The following is a 14063-nucleotide window of genomic DNA, read 5'->3' as shown; positions in this document are numbered from 1 at the left end:
GGAATGAACATAACAGAAGCAGAAATGGAGCAGTATAAAGAAAGTCTGAAGCTTGAAATTCCACAGTAAGTAATAAGCACAGGCCCTGGGGGAGCACAAAAGCATAAGGCAAACTACAGAAGCTAAACAAGCAAGACAGGAGTTTGTGGCAATACATTTCAAATGACAATCCATTGTACTTGCACCCACGTGAGGTGAGTGGCCTGGTCAAGAAAAGGAATGCCACCAAGTAAGCCCAACAGTTCCAGTACCAAGCCTGAACTCGGATGTGAATGCCTCAGATGAAGATGTGTCTAAAGGAAAATGTCATTTCTTGCTGGTACACAGATCACAGATACAGCAGGACTCTGAACTTTCAACAGCACCTTCTGAAATGCTCATCATGCACTGAAAAAGAGAAAAGCTGTGAAATATGACAGCAGATGGCATCATTCATAGAAGAGTGAACAGCAGACAGGGCTTGCTCCTTAGTAACTATACAGGAAAGAAAACAAATCAAAGGACGCAGACTGAGATTTTACATTGATCCAAAGGAAAGGAACACAAATGTTAAGAGGGAACATTTTCACCTGCCCACAAGGAATGAATCGTTTGCTGACATGGCAAGACCCACCTTCTCCAGCAGTTCAAATGTACGGGCAGGTTTATGTTCTCCAAGGGGCAGAAAACTCTGGGATATGTAACTTCAAACACACGGCTTGGCAAATGCTGCTTTTTGAGATTATGCTTTGGAATTCAGTGCCAAAAGTACTGGACCACAAAGTACCCCAGGTCCTAGAAGGTTGCACAGGAATAAATGTGTGTGGCCTGGGTTAGTGTCACTACTAAATAGCAGGAATGACTGTGAGGATTCCTGGAAATTGCGAGAAAGTTCCTTGAAATAGAGCAAGACTAAGTGTAAATGTCATACAATTGCAATCATTTACTTGGAAGAGAAACTGACCACAAGGGTATAATGAGTCTAAGACTTAAGTGACAGAACATCCGGAGAAAAAATGTAAAGACTGCAAGGCATGTTGAATAATGTTAGTCAATTCCCATCCAACTATGTAGCTTGGGCAATTCACTTAAGCCAATTCATTCACAATAATGCATAATGAACAAGCATGAAACATTTCCAATGTCTGAAGTACATACTGACCTCAAGACTACTGTTGGAGTCGAAGCTGCTGAGAGGAATCAAGCTGTCTATAGAAGCTTCAGAAGGATGGGAGACAGCCATACAGTTACAGGAATGAGGCAGAGGGTATGAATAAATGAACAAATGACAGTGGTTGGGTCTTACCAGGAAACAGTTGATGTGTGGTAACTGTCAGTGTGCATTTTTACTCCTTGGTAAGTGAAATCTAACCTGGGATAATAGCCCCATTTCACTGAAGGGTAGGCTACAATGCTTTAGTTTTCACTTACCATGGGAAAAAAGCAGACACGCAGAGAGAAACCATAGAGCAGCTGCTCCAAGGTGAGTCCTTACCTCTTTTTTACTCACTATAATATATTTGTTTGTCCGTACCTTGAATGGCTGGCTGTAGCATATGCTTGAAGAACTGAAACTGTGACAGAAAGAATGTGCAAAAAATGACATATGGTTTGGCAAGGGGCTATATATGATTTTAGAATCCTCTCCTACCTTTTTATATCCTACTATGTCTTACATCACAGCTGAAACTGGTCCTAAACCAGTGACTGCAATATACAAAAAAGGGTTTGGAGGAACACCATAGAAATACAGTACAAACTCACTATAATGAACTACATGGGACCAAAAGAAAAGTTTGTTAAAAAAGAAGTGTTCACTACAGTATGGTTAGTCATTTTGCTGCATCATAATAATGAAAAATATAAGTTCCTGCTGTTGGGATTATTAAAAACAGGGGGTTGTTTTAATAATGCTTTTCTTCTATATAGCAACTACTTTGGAAAATGAAAAACTTTGATACAAATCCTGGAGTTTCAACCAGGACCCAATTTGTTAACAGCAGACAAACTCTCAAGAGCATGCCTATCTGATGGCAAATAATTAGTTGATTTGATAAAAAAAAACCCCATACAAGTGAACATGATAAAACTTTACATGCTCTTTCATGAGGATCAGGACATGAGATGGAAAAAGGACTGTTTCAAGCATGAATTGCAATCTGGAGGAAATGTCTGGAGAAATCACTGCTTTCCATCTTCACCATCACAGCACGAAAGACTGACCTTTGACTGGCTGCCACAGTAACCATGAAAATGAACACTGTATTTCCCACAGCAGCGAGAAGGAAAAGCAATGGAAAGAATTCACAAAAGGCACCTTATAACTACTAAAGCCAAAAGAAGAGCTGGAAGAGTCCTGCTCTGGCTAGAGTGGAAGAGTGGTACGGATGAAACAGCAAACCAGCAGGGAACCATCCTGAAGTCCAGAAATGCATAGCACTAAAAGCCTATGAGACCCCCTGGGACCCTGCTGTTTCAGGAGACATGTTGGACTAATTTGTTCACCCTGGGAAACACGGCCACCTGCTCAGCATAAATTGTTTTAGTAATATCACTGCTTTAGTTGTGATCAAGGACATTGCATCTGCGTGTTCATGTAACAGAGCCCAAAGCAGGAGAAGGGACCAACATTGGATTACGGTTCAAAACCAAAGTCTCTCTGAATTTTTCTAAAATTGTGATTTTCAACACAAGCCATTTAGCCCTAGTTCCACAAAGCAACTGGACCAGCAACTGAACAGCCCATGAAGAACTTGCTGAAATAGCTAAGTGATACAGGAGAAAATCCATTTGAGTGCTAGTCAAGCTTCAAAAGAACACTGCTCCATGTGGAAAATCACTGGCAGAAGAGTGCTATAACTGACACATACAGCACACACTCAACTACCACAGATGAGACAAAACCAAGGGATGACAAATAATTTGATGCTCTTGGCCAAGAGATTAGGCAAGTCAAAACACACACAAGTTATAACAGAGACATTAGACCTTTAACCACAGCAAAAACAAAGACTTTGTGAGAACTTGGCAAGAGAACTGTTGAACTGAACTTGTTACAGTGATTAAAGTAATGCCTTCATGTTCACGGTCAGTAACCAACTTTTAAAAACATATGAAACCCTCTTCTAAAGGTGCCCAAGAATGTGAATATCACTGCCTGTCATGTTGATCAGTCCTATCACAGTGTCTCTTTGTGTATCTATATCTGTATCCAGCTGTTGTCTACTGTCTCAAATCTGCTGTTTCGTACAAGGTTTTTTTGGAGCAAGAATTGCCCTTTTGTTATACATTTGTGCAGTCTTTGGCACCGTGGGATTGTGGTCCAAGGCTGGTTTCTAGGCACTACCACAACATAAGGAACAACATAAGAAACAAGATAAAGGATGTCCCTAAATATACTTTGCTTTAGAGAAGGTATGAAAGGCTGTTGACATGCTCACACACACCGACTGAGACTGCTCCAACACAAAAACAAAAGGTGTTAAATCCTTGTATTTGTTATTTCATAGATTTCATAGACATTACGGCTGGAAGGGACCTTGGAAGATCATCGAGTCCAGCCCCCTGCCCAAAGGGCAGGAAGTCAGCTGGGGTCATAGGATCCCAGCAAGATAAGCATCCAGTTTGCTCTTGAAGGTGTTCAATGTAGGCGCTTGAACCACCTCCGGTGGCAGGCTGTTCCAGACCTTAGGGGCTCAGACAGTAAAGAAATTCTTCCGTATGTCCAGCCTGAAACGGTCTTGTAGTAGTTTATGACCATTCGACCTAGTCGTCATCCCTTGGGGCGCTCTGGTGAACAAACGTTCCCCCAGATACTGGTGGTCAGCCCTGATAAACTTATAGGTGGCCATCAGATCACCCCTGAGCCTGCGCTTTTCCAGGCTAAAGAGCCCCAGGGCTCTCAGCCTGTCATCATAGGGTCTGCTTCCCTGTTAGAATGTGTTCAATTTGGGAACCTAAAACAAACAATTAAAAGGGGAATATTCTACTGGCATGGAAATGGTGGTGGGGAAAGGCAGTTAAAGGGTTAGAACCAAATCTGAGGTTGCCACATGTCCTGGAGGACGCCATATATGCAAGTGCTGTTGATTCTCTACACACACTCACACACAGAGATCAAGGCAAAAAGCCAGACTAGATTACAGCAGCATGAGTGCTGAGTTGCTAACTTTTCCTTTGTGACCTCTTATTAAACCAAAATCTGCCTCAGTCAGCAGTGAAATACAATGCCAAGTGTGAATGCTATTGCCTCCTCCAGGTCAAAAGCACATTTGTCTGGCTTCATGCATCTACCTACAGGTCATTTAAAGCAGGTGCCTCCTCCACTTGCTCTGGTGGCTGCCCTCTCCAACGTGTGAATGCTTTACCTGGCAGTTCTGAGGTGTTCTTGTCAAGGATATAAGCCACCAGACACACAAAAACCAAACAAGAAATTGCCACAGGCTCTGTCCTGGTTGCTCGTGTGAACTACTGAGGTTCCAATGCTGTGTCCTGGCAGAAAGCAAGAGCTAACCTAGTTTAGGATGCTGCTGCTGCTGCAGGAGATGAGAAGTGGTGCCTGGGTGTCCTTCAGGAAGGAGTTCTGGTGGCCTACCAGCCAGGAGATAACCGGCTACCCAGCAAGGCTGGAATATGAAGTGCCTGAGAAATAAAAGAGAGTGAGAGTATGATGGAGTGATAACACAAAGGGAGGCTTCAGTAGGTCTTTGGCATCTCAGACTTGGCTGAGGATTCAAACACCTTGGGCAGCTAAGCTGTTCTCAATAGTGGCAGATAACAGAATAAGGAGCAATGGGCTCAAGTTACAGCAAGAGAAGTTTAGGTTAGATATTAGTAAGAATTTTCTCACTAGGAGGGTAGTAAAACACTGGAACAGGTTACCCAGAGAGATGGTGGAATCTTCATCTTTGGAGGTTTTTAAGATCTGGCGAGACCAAGCCTTGGCTGGGATGATCTAATTCGGGATGGTCCTGCTCTGAGCAGGGCGTTGGACTAAATGACCTCCTGAGGTCCCTTCCAACCCTAATTTTCTTTTCTGATTCTATGATTTCTCAATGATCAATGCAGAGTAGATTAAATAATTCTGACTCTTTCTTACCATTCTTCCTTCATTCCCTGCCCAACCTATGTCTTAGTGCAGTATGGGTAGACACTGGGAATAATGGTGCTGAACTGGGCAAGACGCAAAATATCAACTTCAAGTTGGCTTCACCAACTATGTCACTGGGATAAAGTTAGGCAAGTTTTGAAGGCAAGACATTCTTCCTCAGGTCATTCTTTCTGAAGGCGGCTGTTTCAGAAGTGCATCCTGCTTGTGAGGCATTTCCATATTGGAGATGATTCAGAAGGGAAAGAAGGTTATGAAGAAGCAATGGTAACAAGTGAGAATCACTGGACTTCTAGAAAAATGAGCTGGCAACAGCAGAGGAAAAATCCACACTGAGAAGTGGGCAAACATCAGAGGCAATGTGGTAGCTGTCAGGAGCAGAGCAAATGTCAAGCATTTGGACAATGCAGAAATACTAATATGCTCAACTGTTCTGCAGAAATGGCAGACATGAATTGGGGACCAAAGAAAGACTCTCTCTTCATCATAATGGTAGAGCTATGTACCATAGACAAGGTATACCAGATCTGATAGGTAACTTTGGAGCTTGTTTGGGAAGCTGAGCCATCAGCTAATATCGGCTGAGTCCTACCCAGGAACATAAAAATGCTACCAAGCATTCAGCAGTATTGTGAAATGCAACTGGAAGAAGAGCAGGACAGGGAAGGGAGAACAGGAATGAGAGAACAGGGCACTTTCCTTCCCTTTTGAGTAGGCCAGTGCAACCAGTTGTATCACCTGCTCCCTGCTCTGGTAAGCAGAAGAGAACCATGCCATGGACAGTTTATCATCACTAGTCTTATGCCCATCAAAAAGGCTTTCAACATGAAAAATATGGCAAGTAAACAGGAAGCTGACATGCTTTCAGAGTATGCAGAAAGCAGCATTAACACAGGAATATATTAATTTTGTCTGCAAGGTTTCTGTCACTGACCCTCATCGTCTCTATGGCTGCCCTTTCCCTTCCATTTTCAAAGCAAAATTTGGGCTGCTTTTCCTGCCACCAGGATTACAGAACAAATATGCCAGGATTACAGAACAAGTATGCCACACAGAAAGAGAACGTGATGGGTATTGAGGCTTTGACTTGATCCCAAAGCACCCCTCACCCTTCACAGGAGATGACAAGGGGACTTCCATGTTTTTCAGGTAAACTTTCCAGTCTGGAAGAACCTGAGTACCACACAGAACAATGAAGGGCTCTTCTGAGCTGGCAAGCAGGAACCTGAGAAGAGGAGGTCCAGTCCAACAAACTCTTTCCTGAAATTCCCCCTGCCCCTACTTCCCTCCTATCCATTTATTTATTGCAACTTCAAGATATGAAGATGAAGACAACTCTTATTTCAGACTCCAGAAACCCTTGATAGTCTAATAAAAAAGTCACACTTGGCTGCTTGGGGCTGGGGGGCAAAGCGATTGGCTGTTGAGGGATCATGTGCTCTGTGAGCAGGCCCCAACAGCAGCTCTCAGGTAAGAGAGACAGAGACAGAGACAGTGTATCTGTGAGAGCTGTGTGGATAGCCAGGCTAGGGGTGGCGGGTGGCTGGAGGCTGCAGGTTGGGAGTGAGGGACACTTGCAGGGCTGGGGGCAGGGTACAGTCGGTCAGGAGTGAGAGGCAGCAGCAGGGCTGGGTGGGCTGTGGCTTAAGAGTGAGGGGCAGAGGCAGGGCACGTGCACAACACTGCCCCCCTACAATCATTAACCCCTTCCCTCTTTCTTCTTCTTCCCCTCTGTCCCCCCCCCCCGATGTCCTCTTTTTTGATACTGGAAATATGGTAACACTAGTTGTTTTAAATATTTCTAGAATAGGCATATGGGATGATCTGGGAGCTACAGAACACAAAGCCTGGCCTTAAACCAAGTACATTTCCTGAACACAAGAAAGCACTGGTGCAAAGACAGCATTTAGCTTTTCTCCGGTGCCCTTTTCTGCTGGCCAGGGCTGGCGCAGGGAGGCTTGATTCATCCCAACCGAACAGGCAAATATCTGTTTAATAGATTTCATAGACATTAGGGCTGGAAGGGACCTCGGAAGATCAAGTCCAGCCCTCTGCCGCAGGGGCAGGAAGTCAGCTGGGGTCATAGCATCGCAGCAAGATAAACATCCAAACAACCCTTAAAGGAGTCCAGAGTAGGTGCTTGCACCTCCTCTGGCAGCAGTCTGTTTCAGGCCTTGGGGGCTCCGAAAGTAAAGAAGTTCTTCCTTATGCCCAGCCTGAAACGGTCTTGCAGGAGTTTGTGACCGTTTGACGTTGGCATCCCATGGGGCGCTCTGGTGAACAGGCATTCCTCCAGAATTTGATGCACACCCCTTATGCACTTATAGGTAGCCACCAGGTCCCCCCTGAGCCTACGCTTTCCAGGCTGGAGAGTCCCATGGCTCTCAGCCTCTCATCATAAGGTCTGTTTTCCTGCCCTCTGTTCATGCGTGTGGCTCTCCTCTGGACTCTCTCAAGCTTCTCCACATCCTTTTTAAATTGTGGAGCCCAGAACTGAATGCAGTACTCCAGCTGTGGCCTCACCAAGGCCAGGTACAGCGGGAAGATGACATCTTGGGATTTGCTAGAGAAGCATCTATGGATGCAAGCCAGAATTTTGCTCACTTTGCCAGCTGCAACATCACATTGGTGGCTCATATTCAACTTGTGATCAGTCATGACCCCCAAGTCCTTTTCGGCCGTGGCGCTAGCAAGCGTAGCACTGCCAAGCATATAAGCATGCTGTGGGTTTTTCTTCCCAAGGTGGAGTGTCTTGCATTTTTCAGTGTTGAAGGCCATCAGGTTTTCATCTGCCCAATTTCCATGCCTGTCAAAGTCAGCCTGGATCACCATCCTGTCCTTGGGCGTGGACACTGTACCCCAAAGTTTGGTGTCATCAGCGAACTTGGCCAACAACTTGTTGTTGGGTTTTTTGCAGGGGAGGGAGGGAAGCACTCTAACTCACGGCACTTTGTATAAAGCACTGGGAGTTAGTGTGGCCCCTAAAACATCTGTAGGCACCCTAAATGCTCAAGCCATTCTAATGCAATGCAGAAGAGAACTCAAGACACAGATAATATCTGCAAGACTAATTGTGAAGTGCAAAATTAATAAAGTGTGGTAGGAGGTGAAGAGCCAGCTTCCCAGTGGGGCTTTGGCATCAGGTATGGATCCAAGAAGCTCAACCTCAGGGAGCAAGGCATCTAGTGCTCCATATCCATGCTGCTTTCTGAGTCAAAACGGGACCAAGCCCCTGAGGTCCCAAGAGAATGTTATCCATAGACCCAAGGATGGAAAAGGGTGAGAACAGAAGTGTGTTTACAGTGTACTTCAGCAGAGATTTTTTTCCCCGCTCTCACCCAGATGTTGGGTCCAAGAGGCCTTTGTGAGCTGCTCCTGGAATATTTAAAATATATTTAAAAACTAGCTTCAGTAAAAATCAAGGGGGTGCCCATCAGGGACAAATGCTGAATGCCCATTGCTTTGACACTGTCTCTATTACAGCACTGTCATTTTGTTGCCTTGCAGATAATACTATATATGGTTATTTAGTTAGTCGTGTCAGTGACCTCTGCACTTGACAGACAAAGAGGATGACCTGGTTTCTGCTCCGAAAAACTCTGTGACCTAAATTGTTGACAAATACCTTGCATGGCTTATTATTACTGTTCAAAACGATTCTCTCTCTAGTCAAAGCTGCTTTTGCTTTGCAAAGAAGAATACATTTAGGAAATCAAACATTAGAAGGAACCCATTTACCCCCACCACAGTGGGTTCCAAAACAAACTTTATTTAGCCTCTCATGGGAAAAGCCGTAAATGTATTGCAGACCTAGTCAGCTCCCCAGAACTCTTTGTGTCGTCTCAGAAGGCAGATCAAGCACAAACATATCTCCCTTTAGCTGTGCATCCTTCCGCATCAGATTAGCTCAGGTCAAGAAACCATCTCCCTTCCTGCAGCCTTAAATTAGTTTATTAATTGGAGATATTTCATAAACAAAACCACAACAGGAACTGGCAGGAGATGCAACCTTTTATCCTCTTACTTCCCTGTGGGCGGGGTTCCTTCATTTTAAAACGTAGCACTGTTTTGTGCAGATGCCAGGTGACAATGCAGGAAAGAGGTGAAAAGCCCTCTGCCTACCTTGGAAATACAGCAACAGTATAACTCCCCAACCGCCACCAAACAAACAGCTTGTCTGTGTACAATCAGATATTGTCCAAGGAGTCCAGAAGTTGCTCCTGGAAAGACCTAGAAGGACCACATACTACAATGCAAGTGCACTGGTTACACAAAGCTCACTGGATCCTGGGCCTCCCTGCTAGTTTTGAGGATGGACTGGTAGTTGTGGGGCAGTTACATGCCAAAGCCAAGCCTGTTCATAACTGATTTCATTAGACACTACGCAGCAATGGGCTTTGATCTTCACCAACCTGGATCTGGACTCTGGCAACTGACCTCCGATGAAAGACATTCAACCCTACTCCTCAGTCTCCTTTGGAGAGGAGAAAAGATCAGTTAAGAAAGGCAGGCAGCCCCTTTGCTAGCACTGGGAATTCCCCTGAGTGACAGGAAGCAATTCTACAGCAATTGCTTTGTTTAAAATGCAAAATGTGGATGTGTTTAGAGGAGGTATCAGCATCAATCACTGTATGCAAATACAGACCATGGAGAAGAGTTTCCCCTGTAAGTCACTCCTCACTGCCCTAATCGAGTTAACGCTAGTGGCTTAGGGCAGGCTGCACGCTGATGGGCTGGTGATAGTCCTGTCCCAGGAGAAGATTAATAAAAGGCTGCAAGAAGCAATCAGCCTCAGCTGGGACATGCATCTGGGCGTGGAGGGAGCACACAGAGGCCTCTTCCTCTCTGGCAGTCATTTTACCCACAGCAAGTACCTCTTTTGCATTATGCAAGAGAAAAAACATGACTTCTACAAACACCTCCTCTAGCCCCACAACATACTTGTAGAAGAACAGTGGAGCATGTCCCATGTGGTGAAGTGCATGTAATGAAACTATTTATAGTGTGGTGCTTTAGTGAATTGCTTCAGCAAATTGCAGGGAAAAGTTTTCATTGTATGTAGGCTCTGCCAATAATAGGGATATTTTTGGAAAATCTCTCACCACCACTCATATTGGTCAGTCTGAGCTGTTAGCAATGTTGGGATCCCTAATGGAAATGCCCAGCTGGGTGTTGACACCTTCCTAATACAGTGCCAACTGATGACATATGATGCAGTTCAGAACTGTTTTCAAGAGCAGGCACTTTGTCTGAGGGGTGCAGACAGGGCCATGGAGGGGGTGTTCCAGCTACAAGTAGGTTCCACTGTTAAGTGCAGCACTTAGCACTTCTCTGGCAGATAGAGGACATAAGGGATGTTAACAATATTAATTAACAATAGGAGGAAAAGGAGAGTAAGGGGAGAACAGTTTGTGCACAGCTTCTTCTGCAGCAGGCAAAGGATGTGAATGAAGATGAGCAGGCTCGCTATTGCTTTAAAGTCCTTTTCATAAGCCCATAGTTGCCTACATTTTTGTTCCCATTTCCTCCTACCCTCCCTTTCACTCCACATTCACCTCTTTAGCCTCTCACTATATCACCCCTGTCATTAACTCCCTCTGTTTTCTCCTTTGCCCCGTCTCCCCCCACAAGCTCTTCCTTTTGGAATTGCTCCAAGTTTGCTTTCAACTAGGAGCTTCCCCCTCCTTCAGCTGAATCCCTCCTTCAAAACACACTTCTTTTGCAAAAGCTTCCTTCACTGCTCTCTTGTACCACATCTGCCACCCTCAGAGGTTGAATTATTGTCCCATGACTCCTGTATGTCTGCATTACACTGTCAGCTCCTCAGAGGCAGGAATCTCGTCTTTTATATGTCTGTAAAGTGCTCTGAACATTTATGGTGCACTATAAATAAGGATAATAAGAGTCTGATGCTGGCAGCCTTAGCAGATGCACAGGGAGATGACACTGCCTTGCCCAAAAGAGGCGAAAGCCAGGCAATGAAATCATTCTGTTTGCTGTAAAGTTTCCATACCAAACCAGGCTTCCTGCTACATGAAGTCCAGGACCCATCAAAACTCCACTGAGCCTGGGGACAGCAAAGCAAAGTCCAAGTTAGAGAAGCATGAGCATCTGATCCACAAAGAACCAGAGGGTTCTTAATGCTGCACTTCTGATTAATGTGTTGTAATGAACAGAATAAAGAGTTCAGGTGACATACAATGACATAAAATGTCTGGTAACACCACTCCAATGCATGTGAAGAGAAACTCCTTGACTCCTTGCACAACATCTGATTGTACACAGACAAGCTGCTTGCTTCTGGGGACTGGGAAGAGGGGAGGAGCCTTGTGCCCCTAGGTCACTGATTCTAATTCAGCCTTGTGCCCCATCTGAAACAACTTATTTGGATCTGAACCCAGTTCCTAGGGAGAGAGGTGCCCATAACCCAAGAGCCATGAGCACTGACACTTGCAATTGGTTCCCTGTGAAAACAAAGCATCAAGGAAGGAGTGAGCCAAGGAGCCTGAACCCTTGCTCTGCTCTAGGCTGTCTCCATTGCAGTATGTCACCCTGGGCATGTCTACAAGTGCAATTAATGTGATTGAATATACTCCGGCTTAATTTGAACCAGAGCAAACTAATCTTGATGTCACCATCTACATGTGCATTTAAACGCAATAATTTACTGTGCTGCCGAATACCCCTTGTACCTGATGGGACTACCTGGCAGCGCAGTAAATTAGTCTACTGCATCCTAATTGCTGCACCTGTGTAGACAGTGACACTTTACTATGCAGCAAATTAGTCTGCTGTGCAGTAAAGCATCTCATGTAGATGTGGCGCTTGTGGACCAAGTACAATACTCTCAGTACCAGAATCCCATGCTCTTGGGTTCCTGAGGCTGAAGCACATTGTTCCTATTCTGGTGGAAGCAAGTGAAAGGAGAAATGGATCCTGCTGGCACCATCCACATTTATGAAGTGATCAGTAGCAATGCCAGTCCAAAAGAAGCCTGCACCATCGCCTGATCTTTAAATTAAAAAATGGCCATGGAAAAAGGAAATGTGCAGTATCCAGCCTTACACTGCCCTACCCTGTGGTCCTGATGCCTTGAAGTGATACTGGGAAATTGACAGACCTCTAGTCTGCAGTTAAAGGGCTGCTCGTAGATTATTTCTTGGCCCTGGAACTCTTTTCCCAGTTACGTCATTCCCCAGAATGGACCCCCAACGCAGGCACCTGGCTGAATGTGCTACAGCATGAGTGCCTGAACCCAGGTAAGCGATGGGAATCTGTGAATGGCCCCGCTGACCTCATGCTTTCAATCTGAGGCCCACACTCAGGCATCCCTTTCAACAGGCTTTTTCCTGAGCAAGATATTGATACTTTAGCCTTTACCAACAGTTCTCCCCTAATATCAGAGTCACATCACTCCCCCAAAACTAATGAGCCCAGACCCTATTCAAGCCATGGTTCTTTGCTTGGGGGGTTTTAGGGAGGGACACTGAGTTGGAAGGACATCAGTGCATGTCCAGGCCTGCTTTCTTGATACCTACCGGTGGGGAGTGTTTGCTTCTTGGATACAAGAAGTATCAGTGCTGGGGAGGGGGTGAGCAGAAAGCTGGGCTGGGGAGGGGGGGATGTGAACAGAGGGTTTTGACTTTACAAGAGGATGATAAATGATAACAGCACTAGGAACAAAACCAAACATCCTTCATGCTGTCAGAGCAATGAAGCCAGCATATAACAAGACGTGGGCACAGGGCAGTGCAGCGCTTTCCAGAAAGACGCACAACTATCAAGTTACTTCTGCTCTGAATCAACAGACCAATTCATCTTCGTTGGGCTCCCATGGAATGGGGGCAGTGGATGGAGGGGGAGTTGCTTCTCTCTTGTTAGCTTTGAGCCTCAGCCTTTCCAGACTGTATTGGATTTATCATGTCTTTGCAAGGTCGAGCTAGACTTGGGAGTCAGTTCTGAAGGTCTGTAAAGGGGACTAAGCAGGCTTCTTTGGAAAGCCCTGACTGCTTGTGTGCTTCCCTTCATTTCCCAGCAGTTAGCAAGGGGCACTGAGGGGGTAGTACCGAGAAAGATTTCCCAGAATAGGTTCATAACACAAGGAAAAGAAAGATGAAGGAGCAACCAGCAAGGAAGGGAGACTAGATCTAGGAAAAAGGATGCTAAGGTATCTGACCCTTCAGAATACATTCCCACCACAGGTTTCTTCTGACTCCCATCCCAACTCCATGGGTGTCAGAGCGCGAGTAATTGGGACAAATGCTGAGATGTTCCTGGTGCACACAGCCTATTTCTTTCATCATTGAGAGACAGAGGGCTGTTACACAGTAAGTCTGGGCAGTTCCTGGAGCTCTTAACACCAGGATTGTCTACACATTAACACCTGAAAGTAGTTTTAAGCACTCATTATACCACTCAAAGTTATGCCACTCCAGTGCAGGATTATTTCTGATCTGTGCTACCCAGCCACTCTAGGCTACACCTTAATGTAAACATCCCATCTGTGCCCTCCCTCACTGGCCTGGATCAGGTCCATTGCCCCCCTGCTCTCCTCAGCACCCCAGATCCCCACTGACTGCCTTCCCCCCTGCCTTTATTTGTGGCTGCTACCTGCTGTCTGTCTCAGGGAACAGGCATGGGGAGTTAACCTGCCTGCCCAGCTGCTACTGGACTGGTCTCAGCCTGAAAAGCAGCAGCCCAGAGCTGAGCTGGGCAAGCAAGTTAACCCTTCCCTGCCTGCTCCCCTGGCCTGCTCCGCCAGGCCCCTGCTGACCTAAAGTACAACTGCTCCGAAGTCTAGCTAGTACTAGCATCAATCAACTTTTGTTAAATACTTGTGCAGCTCATAGTGTAACATGTAAAAAGACTCAGAGAAGCTGCTTAGGACCAAACTCCAACCTCATTTAGCATATCACCACTGCTACACCGAGCATTTTTTCTCCAACAAACAAGGCTCAGCTTTCCCATCCCCTCACCC

Source organism: Alligator sinensis, unplaced genomic scaffold (assembly GCF_000455745.1).
Source record: "Alligator sinensis unplaced genomic scaffold, ASM45574v1 scaffold280_1, whole genome shotgun sequence".
In the NCBI taxonomy this organism is placed as follows: Eukaryota; Metazoa; Chordata; order Crocodylia; family Alligatoridae; genus Alligator; species Alligator sinensis.
The sequence above is the reverse complement of the archived record's forward strand: the minus strand, read 5'-3'. Positions refer to the sequence as shown.